The 19,810-nt window shown below is 41.7% G+C and overlaps 1 protein-coding gene and 1 pseudogene across 1 annotated transcript in view; one reads left to right on the top strand and one right to left on the bottom strand.

The window, feature by feature from the left end:
- Positions 1-19,810, top strand: part of SND1 (staphylococcal nuclease and tudor domain containing 1) — a 418,878-nt gene that overhangs the window by 108,640 nt on the left and 290,428 nt on the right. The gene's annotated exons all lie outside the window — the stretch shown is intronic.
- LOC101277563 (rhotekin-like) lies at positions 16,720-18,397 on the bottom strand (annotated as a pseudogene).

Here is a 19,810-nt window from a genome sequence, read left to right as displayed (position 1 = left end):
AACTCACTGTCCCTTACTTCAACTAAGTTAATCATCCCCAAACCCAAACAGATTTTTTTTGTGAGGGGTGAAGGATTTGGGGGAGGAAAGTGCTTTTAACATTTGTATGTAAATTCCTTTATAAAGCAAATTCCTAGACTAGAGGGGTTAATAACTAATGCTGTCCATGCTTATCTATCATTTGACCAGCTGTAGTTTGTGGATTATTTTTGGTGAATTTCAAGGTGGGAAAGCTCTGGCCACCAGCTCATCTGGGGCCCTTTACTTTCTCATTTGGCTGAGAAAGTCTCAACTAAGGGAGGAAAGCTAAACAAAGAAATAACATGCTAAGGACAGATGATGTACAGAGACATAAACATCTGGAATACATAGTCATGTTTAAACTCTTCCTGTTACACTCAGCAAGCAGTCTCTTCCATTCTATTAGGTTGTTAACTGGAACTTTAAGTCTTTAGCTTTTTTTAAAAATTTCATTATTTTGTTTTTATTTTTTTGGCTGCATTGCGTCTTCGTTGCTGCGCGAGGGTTTTCTCTAGTTGTGGAGCGGGAGCTACTCTTCATTGTGGTGCGAGGGCTTCTCCTTGCGGTGGCTTCTCATTGTGGAGCCCGGGCTCTAGGCGCACGGGCTTCAGTAGTTGTGGCTCGTGGGCTCTAGAGCTCAGGCTCAGTAGTTGTGGCGCACGGGCTTAGTTGCTCCGTGGCACGTGGGATCTTCCCGGACCAGGGCTCGAACCCGTGTCCCCTGCATTGGAAGGTGGATTCTTAACCACTGCGCCACCAGGGAAGTCCCTAAGTCTTTAGCTTTTTGATTGAATTTCTTCATCCATGGTTCAAAACTAGGATCTATCTGGTCTTACTAGCCGTTTGACCTTATTCAACATCCATTTTCCCCTGCTGTTAAAATTAGCTTCACCTCCCTGCCAAAAGCAAGTCCTTCCTCTTAATTGTTCAAAGCCCTCATGTCTCTTTTAAATTATCCTATTTCAGTTTTTCTTTGAAAGCACAGCTTTTGTGTAGCAGGTATGGTTGCTATAGTATTCTGCAGAGGCTTGCACCTGGATATGTTGTTGTTGTTGTTAAAAACTATTGGCTGTTTTTGAGTGTCCTCAAGAATTGTGTTCCAGAAATTGATTTAGGATTGAATTGCAGACCTTTGATATTAGTGCTCAGAAATATCTAGGAGTCTCCTAATTGGTCTTTTAGGATAGTGGAAAGCGCTTTGGTGTGAGAAGAGATCTAGATTCTCCTGATCTTCCACTTGCTTTGCAGTCTCAGGTGAAACCTAACCTCATCGAGCTTGGTTCCATTATCTGTAAACGGAAGGGTTTGGAGTAGATCGGGAGGAGCATGGAAATGTCCTTAGGGATCGTACTGGTAACTTAGTTTGCTAGCGCTGCCATAACATACCACAGACTAGACAGCTTAAACAATACATTTATTTCTCACGGTTCTGGAGGCTGGACGTTCCAGATCCAAGGTTGGTGTTGGTGGTGGTTTCTTCGAGGCCTCTCTCCCTAGTTTGCAGGTGGCTGCCGTCTTGATTCCTCTTCATATGGTCATCCCTCTGTATGTGTGTGCTTCTCACCTCTTACGCTGACATCAGTCAGATCAGATGAGTGCCCACCCTAGGTACTGTCATTAACTTAGGCCCTTTTAAGAGGTAATTATCTTCAAATAGAGTCACATTCTGAGGTTCAACATATGAATCTGGGGGGACATCTTAGCTCATACCAGTAATGTAGATGTACCAGGTAGCTTAGTCTGGCAGAGAGAAGACTTTGCCTTAGACTTTGTCTACTGCTCAGACGGAACTCCACATCAGGCTGACCCATGATGCTGACTGTCATCCGCAGAAAGGTTGACACTCTTAAGCAACTTCTAAATTGAACTTACGGTGGTTTCACGTTTAAAAAATCCTCTTTATTTTCAAGGAATAATGGTGAAAGAAATTGGATATGCAGTGGCGTAATATCCTTTGCTCTTGGGACCAAGCAGTCAAACTGGCTCAAGATGTGGTGGCTTCATAAAATGTGCATAATCTGTATCAGAGTCGCCAACCTCTTAAAGCTCTATTTAAGGAAAGGGCTTAAAGGAAGAGTCGAGCTTTGTATCTGAAGATGTTCACTGTAGCACAATCCCTCAGAAAAAGTAGAAATAGTCTAGCCAGAAATAGAGGCTAGCTTAAGTAAATTCTTGAATATCAATGGTCCATTAAAATTTTTTTAAAGTTTTTTTTTTTTGACGTGGACCATATTTAAAGTCTTTATTGCATTTGTTACAATATTGCTTCTGTTCCATGTTTTGATTTCTTGACTGTGAGGCATGTGGGATCCTAGCTCCCCGACCAGGGATTGAACACACGCCCCCTGAATTGGAAGGTGAAGTCCCAACCACTGGACCACCAGGGAAGTCCCTAAAAAGTTTTATAAATTGAATTATTACTTTCAGTAAAATCTTAAGTGTACAGTTTGAATTTTTATATTTGTATATAACTATGCATTCTAATTCTGTATCAAAATTATAAAGATTATATTTCTACTGGGAAGATTAGGATACAATGTTAAGTGATCAAAAAGGCAAAGATTGTTCTATTTGTTCTATTATAATTGTACAAGAACCTGAGCATAGGGTGAGACCAAAAGGGATCTGTTTTTAGAGCAGCGTTAAATAATTGTTTGGATAAAGAGTAAGGTGAACTTTTTCGTTTTGATTTCCCTGAAGGATTTCTTTTTACTAGATTTGTCTATGTAGAAAGACTCTTCTATTTAAAAGATTTTTGATGAGGGAGCTTCACATTAAGGCTCTCCTGCATTGGGCCATTTTTATGCTGTCAGTAACTAGTTTAATCTTTGAGTTCCCCTAAAAAAGTGGTTCTCAACCTTTTTGGTTTGAAGGCTCCTATATATTAATATATTGAGGGCCCAAAAAGCTGTTGTTTATTTTATATCTGTTGATACATTCAGTACATAACTAGCAATGAAAACTGACATTTAAAAATACTTAATTCATTAAAAAGCCCATTATATGTTAACATAAGTTTTATGAGAAATAACTGTTTTCCATAAAATGAGGAGAGACACATTACATTTTTATGCAAATCTGTTTACTGTGTGACTTAATAGAAGACAGCTGGAATCCTATCTGCTTCTGCATTTTCTTTGTTTTGATATGTGGTTTTGGTTGAAATTTTTAAAGCAATTCTAGCCTCACACACAAGTAGTTGGAGACGGAGGAAAAGAGAGGAGCCCCAGGGGTCTTTGGTCTACATTTTGAGAACCGCTGCTCTAAAACAACAGTATTTCCAGAGTAACATTGGAAATCACATTGATTGTACTACCTGAACCTTGCAGGAAATCTTTTGGCTTGAAGTGTGTGTGGCTATAGATTGTGGGTGGTACTGTTGATAAAGTAAAAGTATCATCTGTAAATCAGTATCTTCTGACAGTCCACTTACTTTGTTCACTTACTGTTGAAACTTAGTTGAAAGTAATAGCCCGAAAGAGCAAATGCCTTCTCCAGTTATACTTGGGGAAGATAAGAAATCCCTGGAATCTTTAGCCTACCCCTAAAGAGAAATAATGACTCTAAAATCATGTTACCTTGTTGAGTCCCTTGTTTAATATCTAATGTGAGCTTTTTTTCCTAAACACGTGGGATCCTGCTACCATTAAGTTTTATAAATATAGCACTGGCTTTCAAACATGTTCAGGTGACAAACCTTCTAGAACTCATGGTACATAGGAATATTTAATACCATCATTTTGATTTGGGATAATTCTCCAAGAAGAGAACACACTTTATGTAAGTTATGTAAAATCAAGCATATGTGTGCACCAAAGTATGCATTCTATGCATAGTAATTAATAGTAATAGCAATATTAAGTTAATATTGGTTCATTGATCTATTGCTGTTTGACATTTGATAATAAACACACTTGTTTATTAAAGAAAAATTTATGGACAAAAATCTCAAACTGAGACTATTATAGTTACTAAGTTAATTTTTGGTAACATTTTTAGTGGTGATGACACTTTTTCTACATTGTTTGAGAAGTACCAGTATCCTAGAAAAGCAGATTGAGACCTACTAAAATACATTGTCAAGGCCTATTAAGTCTAATTTCAAATAATGATAAAATTATTTATGGGATAAGACTTAATTCCAATCTGAACACTATGGCTTTTGCAACAGTAACGAAAGTAGCAGCTAACTTTTTACCTATTGATATAAAGTGTTTCATTTCTTTTGCTAGAGCTCTCTCCCACCCTTTTGCCAATTTCCACGTAATGTGTACTTTCACATTGCTTTTGGTTAACTCCACTGAGTAGGTGCAATGTGTGTGCCCTTGTGTGAAATACTTTAATAGGGCGATTTGGCTTTTCCTGGTCCTTAACTCTGGAAGGAACTTCACATCCTCACTGGGTTTCTGATGTTGCTGTATTGCAGATGCTGCCAAGGGCTTCCTCTGCCCTGGGCCACCATCTTCAGTTTGCTTGGTGTAGAGTTAAATAACAAAACCAAAGCAAAGCAGAACCCTAACATGCATGGAGCAGGCTGTGGTTTTTATCAGAATGTCTATTTTTTTTTAAAGATTTTTTTTTTTGATGGGGACCATTTTTTAAATCTTTATTGAATTTGTTACAATATTTCTTCTGTTTCATGTTTTGGTATTTTGGCCTTGAGGCATGTGGGATCTTAACTCGCTGACCAGGGATCGAACCTGCACCCCCTGCATTGGAAGGTGAAGTCCTAACCACTGGACTGCCAGGGAAATCCCCAGAATGTCTTTTTTTTTTTTTTTTTTTTTTTTGCGGTACGTGGGCTTCTCACTGTTGTGGCCTCTCCCGCCGCGGAGCAACAGGCTCCGGATGCGCAGGCTCAGCGGCCATGGCCCACGGGCCCAGCCGCCCCGCGGCACGCAGGATCCTCCCGGACCGGGGCACGAACCCGCGTCCCCTGCATCGGCAGGCGGACTCTCAACCACTGCGCCACCAGGGAAGCCCCCTAGAATGTCTTTTAATGTTTATATATTTGAGAGAATTTTCAGAAAATCCTCTCCTTATTTCCTTGTTGCATTTCTGTGTCAAAGTGAAGAATTTAGGATCAGAAAAAATAATCTGTTGGTACCAAATGATGTTTTCAGGACTCGTTTGTAGGATCAGATGTGACTTTTTCAAATTGGAACCTTTCCTTTTGGGCCCCTGGGAAATGTCTTAGCTAAATTGCAACAGTGACTGGTGAAGTTGATGGAGGTAAATTGCTCGCATCGCTGAGGGTTCAGAAAGCAGGCAGTCGAAGTTAAAATTCCAGGGGAAATCGGGCAGAACTATTGCAGATGGTTTCCCCCTTGAACAGAGAAAGGGGGCTGATGTCACTGTTGATGAATGAGAGGAGACTGAAGCCTGATATTTTTTTTTTTTGGCAATGAATTGGTAATTTTTGGTAGGCTAAAGAGAAATTTATGAAAAGACCATCAGAATAAGTTAGGTGATTTCTTCTCAATATTGGCTACAAATGATACCTAAGAACACCATGAACATATTAGACTGTCTAGTACTTTATAGATAGGTAGCACCAAGAAACTTGTGTATGCCCTCAGTGACCTCAGGTGGGAGGGATTCCTTAGGTTATTGCTAATTTCTATGTGATACTCAACTACTGAGAACTTCTGATTTGCCTTTAGAAAAATGAACTTGGCTGGTTTTGACTGGTTATGGTGTTATTTGGGAATAGAGGTCATGAACAAAGTATATGTGGTTGGTATTCTGAGGGCCTGGCTCATGTCTTTCCCAGACACCTGCTGTGTATTTGAGAAAGTCCTTCAAGTTCCCTGCGAAGTGGGAATAATAATAACATCACAAAATTGTGTGACACCATCAAGTGTTTTGTAATAAAACTCAGTGCTGTAAACTGTCCATTGTGCTGAATCCCTGATAAGTGTAGAGAACACTAAATTAAGGTCCAGCCTTAAACCCTTAAACCCTGTGAGTCTGAGGCCTTCCTGAGCTGTGGCTCATTGAGGTGATGGGAGGGTACACTGTGAATGTCTGTGTTCTCTGTGGAGAGAATTTCTTGTGTTTTAGTTCTTTATTTCTTGCAAAATACTTCATAGACATTTTAGAAGCCCAGATCTTTCACTTATCCAGGAGGATAAAGGACTTGATGACTTCTTTAGTTGATGCAAATCCTGTAACCATCACTTGTAAGAGCTGAATTTAATGTAATTTAGGTTTGCAGTTTACCCAGGCCATAAGATCATTTTTTGACTTGTTTTTCTTTTCTTGCCTAAATATTTGGATGTTTATTCAGTGTTCACATTTTAATATTACTTGGGTGAATTTGGCATCATATATTAGACAACTAAAATTCATGTTTAAACAACTACAATTCCAGAGGTGGAAATTGCCATAGAATTGCTATGATGATAACAACTCTTTGCCTTCAAGAGTTAAGGTTTTGGATTACTGATGAGTTGATTCTGGTTTGTGTGAACTCTCCTACAGATCACTGCTTAATAGTCCCTTTCTTACTGCCTCCCAGAATTATTCTTGCCAAGAATTTGGTACAAGTAAATATTTTCCTGTTTTCCTCACTACTCTGTCCATGTCTAATTTAGGCTGAGTTCCTCCAGGCTCTAGTGCCTATGTTCTGTGGTTTGTAAAGTGCTAAGTACTTTTATAGCCTCTATAAATAGCAAAATATAGCTCATGGCAATAACACTGAGGCACCCTACACGTTTAGAGCGTGTGTGTGTAAGAGAGAAAGGGAGAGAGACACATTTATCTTGGGTAGAACATGTCTAGCATGCAAACCTATTCATCTCCTGATACACATCAGTACTGCTTCCGATTTTTGTTCGTTTATTAGTAAATCACATCCCTTTATCTTTGGGACATTTTATTGTGAAACTAGGTGTGATTCTGGTCCCTTCCTTTCTCTTCTTTATCCTTTCCCTCTTTTTAACATAACAGAGATGATTGGAGAAAGACTGGTTGCCAGCTCAGTGAGATTTCCAACCAGATGCTTGTGTGCTAGGGGCCTAGCTTCCTATCCTGGTCTTCCTATTTTATTTTTCAGTGGATCGCTACAGATGTCATCACATATTTGGGAGATGTGAAGCTAGGAGCTAGAAGCTATTTCTGTTGGCCCTGTCAATATAGTTTGATAAAATGCAAATGTCTTTAAAATGGTAGACTTCCAGTTAAAAGGCTCCAGCAGGGAGTTTGTTTTGATAATGAAAGTGATTAAGAAGGCTCTATTTTTTTCCATTGGTATGAATATTCAGCTAAAAGAGCATGGTTCTCTCTCTGTAATTGGACTCTGCTAATGAGGTTCTAATAACTCTTAGGTTCTAATAATGATTCTAACAAATCTGTTAGCTATCTTCCATGAATAATGCTGGAGACCAAGAAGACACAAATTCTGGATGATGATGGCATCATATAGGGTTCTTAATGCCAACCATTTCCTCTTCTCTCTAATTCTAAGGAATCAACAGGAGTTTATGGTCGTTCAGTGTTATGTTTGGAATTGCCTTCAAAACTTGGAATTTATAGGCCTGCAAGTGTTGGTTTTTGGTGTGAGAAGGGAAAGGACAATAAACACAACCACAGTTGTTTGTAGACTAGGCTTTATCTAAAGCCTCCTTTCTAGAGCGTTCAGCCTCTTCAGACCCGTTCTTCCTTGCAGAGCCTCAAGGAACAACACGGAAGAGGATTTGTTGGTAAAACTGGATTGAATAAGTGAATATGCTATAGCGTAATCTGGGACATGTACTGAGCTAGAATAGTTGTCCGAGATGGGCTGCCTTGTTTCTCTCTCAGCACCTCATTAACAGCCTGACACCCTCCAGCTTTCCTCAGTTGGGTCAGTGTTCGCGTTCTCTGATTTTATTAAGTCCTTTCACTGTCTATTTTTCTACCTTGTTCATTCCCTCAGGACCTAAGTGTGGGTTTTGTATCAGTTTCCCTACATAACAAACTTGAGGCAGAGCATAACCCCTCTAGTACGAGAGGATTACAGAGACATTAGAGGGGCAAATAAATGCCCTGGGTATGCTCAGTGACTCAGAATGGTCCCCCAATTTTCTTTGTTACCTAGGTTCTTTTTTTTTTTAAAAGGAGGCACCAAGATTTCAACTGGGGTCATCTTGATCTGCAATGCATAATTCCATTTTATATGGTGGCTTTGTTAGTGGCCATATGAGTGGAATCATTGGGGATTATTACAGAACAAAGGTTTTTTTATGATCTTGATATTTGAGGAATACCTTTAAACAAAAGGATAAAACTAACTTAAAGATTTGCAGGTGATGTCATGTCTTTGTGTGAACATTCGTTTTGTTGGAGGAATAGTTTTTCTCTGGTTTCAAACTTGTATAGATGGTGTTCATATTCTCTAAGCTAGTATAATAAAATATAGCGGAGTTTAAAAAAATTTCAATTTGTCAAGAGGCAAATTGTTGTCTCTTGCTGGGAACTAGAGTCTAAGGTCATAGTATGAGAGAAAAAGAGTGTATAGTGAAAATTATCCTTAAAAATCTCTTTATTGTCTCTTATTGTCTCTTTATTGAAGAAAAATCTCTTCATTTTGCACAAACAGAAAGTAGTGCTTCAGGATGGTCAGGACCAGGTTAAAATCCAGTCCTTTCTCTGAGTGGAATTGGGAGGGAACAGGGATAGAAAGCTAGCAATATTTAGAGTTATATCTATACCTCCACCCCACCCAACCCCTGTCTTTCTTTCTGAGAGACTTAACGGTTGTATTCCAGTATGTTAAATATGTGTTGGAGGCAAATTCTTTGTCTTCATTGCACATCTGGAGTTGATAAGGAACTGCCCCTGGAGAAATAAATCCCAGAAGGAGACTGAAACGGGGATAGACAAGGTCTTGGTACTGCTGGTGAAAACGTGTCAGCTGCAGACCCACAACTAACAGTGGTCAAGAGGGAGGGCTTGGGTTGGTTTCCAGAGGCCCAGGAGCATTAGAGCGTTTTTTCAGAAGTGGCAGTGTTGAACTCTGCTTTTTCAGGATGGTGGACTGTCCGCACTGGTCAGGCAGGTCTGCTCTCATTTGTCCAAGGTGGGCTGTAAACATGTTCGCCCAGCTCTGTTGGATCCTTTGTGCCATTACAGGGTGACTTTCTACCCTAGGGTATTGAGTGATGGCTGACTTCTGAGGGCTGTTTTGATTTCTCTCTAGCAACATACCCAGTTAATTCTGGTTACTTATTTTGGGGGGCAGTTCCTGCCTGGTATCTATTTTGTTAGGTATATTCTAACCAGCTTATATTCCTTGTCCAGGTCTATTCATTCCATGCATGTTGTTACGGAGAGGGTTCTTTGAAATGTCTTTCCTTTTTTACTCAATGTTGGCAGACTTTTTTTTTTAATCTTTCTTTGTATATATGTGTATATATATTTTAATATGAATTCCATATGAATGTATCTTGCATCTTCTCTATTCCTCTTCCACTGCAGAGGCAGCTGTATTAACTGGAACAGTGCCCTTTTGTAGCTCACTACTGGTGTGTGCATTGCTTAATCCTCTCTTGCTTTTTAAACTCTCAGCCTGTAATGAATTAAATAGTTTTTGACTCTCCCTGATAAGGATATTTATGCGTCAGACTGGCAGAATTCCACAAAAGCACATTAGTGTCTCCTTTGAGTTGAAGCATTTATGTAGAGGCATCCTTCTGAATGGAGGGAAATGGAAATGCTTTTGGGCCTCTTGCTGCCGCTGGCCCTCCTCGCCTCCCAGCTTTGTTCCACTCACCATCGTCAGAGTGCAGGATGCCAGGCAGTGGATACGAGGTCTCAAGCCCACAGAATTATTTCACTTACGCTTCATTCATTCATTGCCCAGATATTTCTTTATCAGCACTATAGAACTGAAATATTTTTTGATGTCATATTAGTTACTGAGGGGGAGGGATGTTCAAAGATGTTGATGGGGTGGGTTGAGTCAAGGTGATACAAATGAAGACAATGCGAGGTAGAGTAAAAATGTTAGAGGTACAGAAGCAAAGAACTAGTGAAATTCAGAGCAAGAAAGATGCTTGAGGGTTGGGAAATACATGGCTTGATAGTGTTATAACTGGTACTAATGATAAACAGCACACACGATTTTGTACCCTTCTCCCTGTGCCAGGCACTGGGTAAGCATTTTCCTGCGTTATCTAATTCATTCCTCACAAAGCCAAGGTCCTATGAGGTGAGGGTTTTATTACCTTTATTTTGCATGTGAGGAAACTGCACTTGGAAAGAGAGGTCAGGTTGCTTGTGCAAGGTCAAACAGCTGGCAAGTGGAACCCTTGGGAATAGGCTCCAGGCCTGGCTCAAGGGCTGTACATTAACCACTACATCTTGCTGTTTAAATTCTTTTGATTTTTCAATTCAGTGCTTTATCTAGGTCACCAGTTCTTTCCATTAAAAAAAAAAGTGTGGTGAAATGAATGTGTTGAGTAATTTGTGTTGTGCTGAATGCTTATTGCTATTTCATGCTCTACATTTAATTGCTTCTATATGCTTATTGCTTAATTACATAAAATGCAGTAGTCCCTTTATCATCTTTCTGCAAAACTGCCCCTTATTTATTATGACTTAAGCAGATTAAAAAAGAAGTGTGTGCTAATTTAATTTTGGTGTCCAGAGTTCTTTTTGGTAATGTTTTCTTTCTGAATGCACTGATATCTCATTGGTTAAAGGATGTGTCTGGTCAGAATGCAGCTATTCAGCATGGAAGCATCAAACAGCTGTCACTGTGCAGCATATTTTCCAGGCACCAGGTTGACATCTGGACTCAGTATTTTGGTGCAAGAGAAATGGTTCTTGCTAATAATGTTGTCACAGGATTGTGCATCAAACAGAGCTGGAGGCTGTGTCTCTGCGAGTTGCCTTTTGATCATTATTCACCCTGAGTTAATGCAAAGAAAATGATCAGCTTGGGGGCCACAAGGGTAATACTTGGCCTCCACATGCTATTGGTTTCCCAAAGGACCAAATATAAGTTTATTTTCCCTAGATTGGTGTAAGTGATTTGGATGAGTGATGTTTGGCCAAGCTGTAAGCTAGTTGAGTGCCTTCTATGTTCTTTTCTATATGGTTGGCACAATATAGTCTTAACTATTTGAGGTCCACTTGCTGGTTGAGTGATTATAATTGATATGAATGATACATAGTGAACATTCGAGGTAGGAATAGCTATGGGGTAGTATTTGCCAATACTTGCCCTTATTGGAAACATACCACATTTCCTTAATTCTTAAAGGATGTATCTCTCCCATCCGCAAATTTTAACATCTGGTTTCAGGACAAAACTTGTAGTCATAACTGACGGCTTTATTTTTAATGGAGTATAAAATGATGTGTCTTAAAATAAGTGGCATCTTAGACTGAATTAATGATGCATAGTAGAGCTATCATATTTATTTGGTTCTAATCCCCACTGTCCTCTCTATTTCTATTGACTTGGTAAATTACTTAGTATATTTAGAACACCTGAGTTCTTCTGGTTCTGGCCTGGCCATTTGCTTCAAAAGATGTGTTATTCACTGTTCATCATTGGTGGTTTGCTACCCACTGGATAATTTATGTAACACTTCAGAGTTTATGTGACATTTGAGAATTGTAGGTGATGGGAAAGATGGTGTCTTAATTTAAATGCACTGGAAGCATAGTCTCACAAATATAATCAATGCAGGAGGGACGTGAGAGGAGGGGAGTGGAGCGGAGCATATATTTCAGTGAAAACTCATTTAGATTTAATGCAGTTTACCTTCACCAAGAGAAAGTAAGAGAGGTAGCTGTGTCCTTGAATCTTAGAGACTTAGACCTTGAGGGGACTTTTCTCACTTGTCAGAATTAGATTTAAGTATCTCAGATGCATGATACTTTTCCATGTGTACAAAGGTTTGGTATTTCCTCACCCATTCTGTAAGAATATTTTCCTGTGCTTGCAAAATCTTTACTGTAGGTAGTGGCCTTTGACCTCAGTTCTAGAGAGGCCTCTCTGTGTATGTCTTTAAAACATGGTGTAATGTTTTTAGGTATTTTCCATTATTGATGGTAATTCTTACGATAGGAAAAAATGGACTGTATCAGATCTGGTGTCTGCTTATGCCAGATCTAGATCCACTCCTAAAACATTTTGCTTATCATTAGAAATCATCAAAAAATTATCCCCCCAGTTCCTATTCTGTGCTGCCACAATGCTGGCAAATGTTAAAAAGGTATGTATGGGGGCAGTTTTGATACTGCTGTTTACATGCTGCCTAACAATAAGCAGATTATGAAACACGTAGTTTTCCTCTTTTTAATTACCAAGTAATATACTAAAGAGACATCTCTAGGCACTGTCTGGCAAGCAAAGCATATGAACCAGAGACATATGCTTTGAAAGCAGAATGAACCCTCCGTCATCTGTCCATCTCTGAGAGGTCATTTGAATATCAGGTGACTTGTATCTTAGTCTTCAGTTTCTTCCTTAGTGATATGATGGGTTTAATCAGTTTCAGTTAATACATTTTACTATTTAACAGTGAAACTTTTTTCATTTATAAATTAGAGGATAGGAATCAAATTTTTATTATGTTCTGAATTATGCTAAGCTTATATGGTTGGTACACATTAGACACCTAGCAGAAAAGAATGTTTGAACTGCGGTTAAATCATTTACTCTTAGCTCTATAAGAATGTATGTGTACACTGTAACAATAGTGTTGTGCGTAAGTGTAAATTAAGTGTACCAGTACATACACATTATATTAAAGATCATAAAACGCCTTTATGATGATGATGGCTTGAAAGGACAAGACCCCTTACAAGCAAATTAACATCTGACTTAAATGAAACTTTTTTTTTAAATTTCCTTTCTGGTTGTTTAAAAAAAAAAAGTCTCAGCCCCCCAAATTCAAGCAGTATATTTTTTAATGAAAATATTATTAATCAGAGGGAGTTATGGGTCAGGGATGTTTGTTGCAAATATAATTTTCAAATTGGAAAAAGAAAAGGAAACCAATTTTTGCATTTTGTTAGCCATTTTGAGGTGTTCTGATTCAGTGTGAAATGGGCACAGTTGTTTATTTAGAAGTGAAAACATTACTTGATACATTAACTGAAATCTTACTGTCCTTTGTTATTGTCTCCTTGAAGAGAATTTTACTATGTTAGGTATTTGTCCCCCTATTGTGGGTTGAGTTGTGAACCCCCCCAAAAGATATGTTAAAGTTGTAACACTAAGAACCTATGACTATGACATTAGATCTGTGAAGACCTTACTTCCAGATAATCAGTTAGGAGGAGGTCATACCTGATGAGGCTGGGCCCTAAATCCAATGCCTGGTGTCCTCATGAGAGGATCAGGTGCACACAGATGCAAGAAGGCCCTGGGACAGAGACAGAGATTGGAGTGATGCAGCTGTAAGCTGAGCATTGCCAGGGATTGCTGGCCACCACCAGAAGCTGGAAAGAGGCTGCCCTGGAGCCTTCAGAGGGAGCATGGCCCTGCCAACACTCTTGAGTTTTGTACTTTGGGCTCTTAACTGGGAGAGAGTAAGTTCGTGTTGTTCCAAGCCATCAGTGTCTGGTAATTTTTTATGGTAGCCCTAGGAAATACATAGCTGCGGCTCCCCCTCTTTTTCTTTCAACATTTTATGTCTTATGATGAAAAATGGCTTTCCCTTTTTTTTGAACAAAAACCACACAATTGGCTTTTAAGTGAGCATCATGTATGTCAAGGCATGTTAACTTGGATTTTTGAAAGGTTGCTTTGAATGCTGAGACTGGGCTAATTTCCACACATTGTCGTCCCACCTGTGTACAGGGTTTCCTTTCATGCTTCACCGCTGGGAACACCTGGGTACCCTATTGAAATTGCTCTAGTTTCCCTGGTTTACAACTCTTCTGAAGGAGCTATCTGTCTCTTTCCCAATAATCTTGTTATTCTATAAGTGTGTACGAATGTAATGTAGAACAGAGATTGGCATCTTATGAGTTGTGTGGTCTGTTTCTTTTGTGTGACCTTTTCGTATGATCATGGGCAAACTGTCTCCCAGCTCTTGTTTCTAGAAAATAAGAATGGCCGTTTAGATAAACTCAGTGGGTGTAAATTTTTACAAAAGTAAAAACTCCAAAGACCTTAACAAACTTCATTTATGTATATCTCTCTAATCATATGATGGTGGCCAGTGTATACGTGTTAGTTTATATTCTGATATTTATAACTGTTCATGAAACCACGTTTTGTCTATTTTTAAAAATTAATTTATTTTTTGCTGCATTGGGTCTTCATTGCTGCGCGTGGGCTTTCTCTAGTTGAGGTGAGTGGGGCTACCCTTCCTTGTGGTGCACGGGCTTCTCATTGTGGTGGCCTCTCGTTGAGGAGCATGGGCTCTAGGGCATGCGGGCTTCAGTAGTTGTAGCATGTGGGCTCAGTAGTTGTGGCTCGCAGGCTCTAGAGCACAGGCTCAGTAGTGTGGCGCATGGGCTTAGTTGCTCCGCAGCATGTGGGATCTTCCTGGACCAGGGCTCGAACCCGTGTCCCCTGCGTTGGCAGGCGGGTTCTTAACCACTGCACCACCAGGGAAATCCCAACGTTTTGTCTATTTTTACAAACAGCTTTATTGGGGCATAATGGATATGCAGGAAAACTGCACATTTTTAAAGTGTGCAATTTGGAAAGCTTTGAGAAATGTATATATATATATATCCATGAAACCATCACTACAGTCAAGATAGTGAACATACTCATTACCACCCAGAGTTTCCTTGTGCCCCATTCTATCCCTTCCCATGTACCCCCAAGCCATTGATCTACTTTCTCTCATGATAGATTAGTTTCATTTTCTAGAGCTTATATAAATGAAATCATTACAGTCTCTACTCTTGTTAATCTGGCTTTCTTCACTCAGTCTAATTATCTGAGATTCATCTGTGTTGTGGTCTGTGTCAATAGTTCATCCTTTCTGTTGCTGAGTAGTATTCCACTGTATGGATATACTGTGGTTTAGCCATCCATTTACCTCTGGTGGTCATTTGGGCTGTTTCCAGTTGCCTCCAATTTTTGGCTCTATATATAAAGCTTTGATGAACATTTGTGTACAAGTTTTTGTGTGGATATATATTTTCTTGTCTCCTGGATAAATACCCTGGAGTAAAATGGTTGGGTCATTATGGTGATGGTAGGCACGGTTGCTTCTAATGCTTTCCCATGGTTCTTCCCCTGGCCTCAGGTGGAAGCACACTCCTGGGCTGATCAGTACTGTGCTCAAGAGAGGCCCTGTGCGGATCTCAGAAGTCATCTCTCTGTGCTGCTCTCTCCACCCTGGTCCTTTGTGCCAAGAGCTCTAGCAGGCTTGGTCTCCCCCAAACCCTTGTCCATTCCCACTAGAAACTCTAGGCAGTAAGCAGTTAGGGCTCATTTGTGTCCTGTCTCTTAGGGATCACTGTTCTCTGTTGCCTGTTACCTATCTTACTGAAAACCATGTTTCAAAATGTTTGGTTTTTTTGATTTTATGCAGGACAGTGGATTTGGTCCTTGTTTCATCTTTGTTGGAAATGGAAGTTGCACATTTTTCTTGAATTATGGCACTTTTAATTTTAAACACACATATATTCCATTAAGCAAATATACTATTTTCTAGTTATGTCCATGTTCTAGATTTCTTTTTTTCTTAATAGCATTAAACATGTACTTTTTTTTCCTATTTAGGATTATTTATTTTAGAACTATATCCACAAAGTGAGTTAATAGGTTAAAGGTATATAAGCGAATTTTTAGACTGTACCACATAAATACTTAAACTTTCCTACATCTAATCGAGTTTTTGTTTCGTCAGTATTTTTGTTTTCCTAGATTAACTGGACTTTAGAGTTGTTTTCATCTGCATAAAAGATTACTAGTAAGAATGTGTTTTTCACGTAATTTACATTTGATTTCCCTTCATGTAAACCATTCATCTTCGATTACTTTAAAAGTAGAATTAGTTTATTGGCTCTATAAGTGTATCTTCTTGCATGACTTTCAGATTTTTTTTTTTTTTTTTTACTATTTGTTTATTTTTCTATATTTAGATATTTTTCAATACATTTTATTTTGTAAAACTACTTTTTAATTCTAGAACGTTGATCATTTTATTTCATAAATTGTCTCCTCGGGTGGGCTTAAATCGTAAATCTTTCTCCATCCTATGCCCCATTTATTTGTTTAATGCTTTATTATGAGATACAACGGGAAGTTTATTGGCACCAGTGCCTTGGTGAACTAACCAAAGTGCTTTTTAGAAACCAACTCTTCTGACAGAGGAGTGATTGGTGTGCCAACTCATTCCAGCCCAACTCAAACCATACTTTTTTTTTTTTTTTGATGTTAAATAACTTTAATGGTCAATGTGGGAGTCACAAGGGAGGTGCGTTCCCTCCCAGGGCTCTTCAGTGCCATCCTCAAAGCTGGTTAGTGCAGGGAGGTAGGGCAGTGCTGGTTCCAGTTTTCTCCGAGGAAGGGTTTAGGGGGTCCCAGCCAGCCCTGGGAAAGAGTCCCTCAGCACCATGGCAACCACAGCTTAAAAGGGGCTTCTGCTCCCCCTCCCCAGCCTATCCCCCAGTCCAGTAGAGGAAGGGGAGGCCAAGCTGGCCAACCTGCTACAAACAGCACCGAATCCAGAGCCCAGCTGCACACAGACCACCTCTTCTTCTGGCCAGACCCTGTTGCCAGCACACCATCTTACACTGGTGACTGGAGCCAAGTGTGGGGTGGGCCTTTGCTGCAGAGGCCTCTGGACTGTGGGAACCGCTTCGGGGGGAGAGGGGCAACCGAGCGAGAAGCCCCAGGGGAGTGGTCTCGGGGACAGCATCCAGGGAGACCGTTCGGCATCTCCTCCAGAGCAGGGAATGGGTCAGGGCTGGGGTTGAGGCCACTGAAGCAGGCGAGCAGGGGCCAGGCAGGGCAGGCTGGGGGCGTCTCCAGCCTCGTGCCCTCCAGCTGGGCCAGGCTGTCTATCACCGCTGTGATGTCATCCAGCGGCTCAATAGCTGTGGCACCAGGAAGGGATTGAGGGGAGGAGGCTAGTCAGAGCTTAGGCCCCAGACCTATTCAGCCCTGAGCATCACCTGTCACCATCTCATGGTACCAGGAACCCTGATTGGCCAGTACTTGGAGTGGTTTCCGGGGAGCGGGGGTTTCAATTTTCATTATCTCATCACGGCACTGCTTCCACTGGCTCATGTCAAAGAAAAGCTGCCACAGAGCTTCTGTCCAGCTCTGCAGGGCTCCCCGACTCTCTGCCTGAAGGGTGTGTGTCACCTCATCCTCCCCATACTGGTTACTGATGCTCAGGGTGAAGAGCCAGCCCACTGCCTGGTCCACCTGCCCCGACTTGAGGCTCCTTGTTGATCACAACAGTAAACAGCGGCTCCTCCCCAGTGTCTGTGTCTTCAGGTTGACGGTGACAGAAGCTGTTTGTGCCTCTCAGGACTCCATGCGCTCGCACCCAGTCCTGCAGCTCCCCAGCTTGCTGCGCTCTGTGGGTGCCACTTGCAGTAGGCTGAGTCATGCGGAAGGGCTGAGCCACCAGACGGCAACACACGCTGCCATCAAGGGGCAGCCAGGCGGGGTTCTCCTCATGACTGGTGAGGGTGAGGTCATGTGTGTGGAGTCCGTCTTGCACTGCTGCCAGGGTGAGAGTGGTATGAGCCAAGAGGTGGTAACGACCACCACCAGCTGGGGTGGGGAGCAAGATGGGACTGCTTCCCGAGCCCCTAGCTGTCTCCAGCGACACCCGCACACGCCTCCCTGAGGAGCAGCCCAGGGAGCTGCTGAGCTCGGTGGCAAGCCTCTTGGGGGCTTCAGCCAGGGCCCCCTCCTCTTCCATGCAGGCCCCATATAGCTCCAGCCGCAGTTCAGAGTCTGGCCCTGCCTCGGCAAAGAGCACCTTGTTGTGAAAGGGGATGGCTGTGAGGGTCCTGTCCACCAGGATCATCTCCGTGTCCTGAGTGCATTCCCCGATCTGCAGCAGCAAGAACACAGCCCGACGGTGCAGATCGCCTTCGTTCTTGAAATCTTCTGTGTCCTTCCACATGAGTGGAATCTGGAGGTCAGAAATGCAGACCTGGCTGCGGCAGGGGGAGTGCTCAGCAGGTGGCCCGCCATCAGGAGGCCACTGGCCTGTCTTCCTCGGCACCTGCGTGTCCTCGCGCCACTGCAGCTCGCCCGTGTAGCCGGGGGTGCGGCTATTGCACACCAGCACGCTCTGGCTGGGAGCAGGCCACCGGCAGCTGGCGGGCCCCTTCCCTCATCCGGGTCTCATGGTGTAGCGTTCTTTGCGACTGTGTCCTCCGGTGGGTCGCAGAAGAGGCTGAGCCAGCAGCGGCTGCGTTTGAACTCCATCTCTAGGGTGGAGCCGCTGGCCGCGGTGACCCGGCTCCAGTGGTTTCCGGAGAACTTGCTGGCGGTCCTGTGCTTCTGCCTGCCCTCAGCACTCCCCGCGCTGCCCGGCTCTGCGTTGTCTCCTAGGCTTCTGTCCCTCGACTCAAACCATACTTTTAAAGCTGTTGAAACCCTGGTTTTTCATTCTGCAAGCTGCTGCTTTGAAACAGTCGTACAGATGTTCTGGAAGCCTATCGAACTTCAAGAACTTCTTGGTGAGAAAACACTCGTGTTGTTTTTTAGTGCAGAAGATTAATCATACCTGAAGTACAAATTGGCTTTAACATGGACATTGGTGGGCCCTCCATGAGGTGTGAAAGTTCCGGCTGGAATGGCCCTGAGCGTTGGTTCCATTGTTAGAAGGTGTGTGCACGTTTCCTCGAGTTGCTAGCTGCTGCTACTTGGAACTCTCGAGTGGCTTAGGTTTGAATGGCAGTAACAGATATTTGTTGATGGCTCCCACTGTGCTAAATGCTGCTTCTAAGTCCTTGATAGTTGCTGTAGATCTAATCCTCGTAACAGTATGTGACTGAAGGGATTTATGCTCCCCGGTTATAGATGAGGAAACTGAGGCACAGATAGTTTGATTAAATTTTCCCGGGATAATGCTGCTAAGGAGTGGGGCTTACTAAAGTTTGAAGAGTAAAAATAAATTTATTCTCATGTTATACCCCAGTTTGAGTCTCGACTGCAGTGTAGAATTACAAAAATTAAAGAAGGATCAACAGCTAGAAAACTGTACATTTGTTCAAGGTGAAAAACAGTTTTAAAAAAATCACAGAGCACAGGACAGTAGGCAGGAAGATCTCTACTTAGTGTACTGACCTTCGAGTATGAACAAGATGCCACTGATACCCTGTGTAAGCCTTGAGTGATGCAATACAAGTGTTCCCATACTGGTTCACTTTTCCTTTGAAACTAGAATACAAATATTTTTTTTGTAGAATACAAATATTTTTTGTAGGAAACTGAACGTTGTTAGGATTATAATCTGTATATTTTTTATTAAAGGACTCAACTTTTGTTTTTTTATTTTTGGCTGCGTTGGGTCTTCGTTGCTGTGCGTGGGCTTTCTCTAGTTGTGGCGAGCGGGGGCTACTCTTCATTGTGGTGCGCGGGCTTCTCATTGCAGTGGCTTCTCTTGTTGTGGAGCACGGGCTCTAGGTGCGTGGGCTTCAGTAGTTGAAGCACGTGGGCTCAGTAGTTGTGGCTCTCGGGCTTAGTTGCTCTGCAGCATGTGGGATCTTCCTGGCCCAGGGATTGGACGCATGTCCCATGTATTGGCAGGCAGATTCTCAACCACTGCGCCACCAGGGAAGTCCCATTCTGTATCATCTTAATAGAAATTTACTGGTCTATATAACGAACAGGTATTTCTAACTCTGCTTT

This window comes from Orcinus orca, chromosome 9 (assembly GCF_937001465.1).
Source record: "Orcinus orca chromosome 9, mOrcOrc1.1, whole genome shotgun sequence".
NCBI lineage: Eukaryota > Metazoa > Chordata > Mammalia > Artiodactyla > Delphinidae > Orcinus > Orcinus orca.
Note: the sequence above shows the minus strand (reverse complement) of the source record. Positions and strands in the feature narration are given on the sequence as shown.